This window comes from Carlito syrichta, unplaced genomic scaffold (genome assembly GCF_000164805.1).
Source record: "Carlito syrichta isolate Samal-C Ts95f unplaced genomic scaffold, Tarsius_syrichta-2.0.1 Scaffold315562, whole genome shotgun sequence".
NCBI classification, from domain to species: Eukaryota; Metazoa; Chordata; class Mammalia; order Primates; family Tarsiidae; genus Carlito; species Carlito syrichta.
The window spans coordinates 274667-275505 of NW_007259658.1; positions in this window are offsets into that span (position 1 = coordinate 274667).

Consider the following 839-nt stretch of genomic DNA (forward strand, 5'->3'; position numbering starts at 1 on the left):
CTCGAAGATTTCTGAAATGCCTTTGGGGCCATTCTTCCAGTGTCTTGACTATTAGTGGTTATCCTGCCACTCCCTTGGATTCCTCTTTTGAAAATGTTCTTTTAATTCTCTACCACATGGCCAGATTGTGAATTTTCCAAATCTTTCTTTTCTTTCAGTTCCCTTTTTCCCTAGCAGTTCACCATAAACAGTCAGAAGTAACCATGGCAGCAGCCTGAACACTTTGCTGCTTAGAAATTTCTTCCACAAGAATTGAAACTGGCAACCAAATCCTGATCAAAACCCTAAGTACCCATACCATAAGAAATAAGATAGACAACTGGGACCTTATCAAACTGACAAGCTTCTGCAAAGCAAAAGAAACCATCAAGAGAGTGGGGAGACAGCCCACAGAATGGGAAAAAATATTTGCCAACTGTATATCTGACAAAGGCCTAACATCTAGGATCTATAAGAAACGCAAACGTGCTGAAAGGGAAAAAAAACAAATAGCCCCATTAAAAAGTGGGCAAAAGACGTGAATAGACGCTTCTCAAAAGAAGATATACGGGCAGCCAACAGAAACATGAAAAAGTGCTCAGTCTCACTAATCATCAGAGAAATGCAAATCAAAACTACATTGAGATACCAACTAACCCCAGTAAGAATGGCCATCGTGAATAAAACAAACAACAGATGCTGGCGAGGATGCAGAGAAAAAGGAACACATTTATACTACTGGTGGGAATGCAAACTAGTGCAACCTCTTTGGAAGACAATGTGGCAATTTCTGAAAGAATTAGAAATTGACCTTCCATATGACCCAGCAATCCCCCTACTGAGAATATACCCAGAGGAAC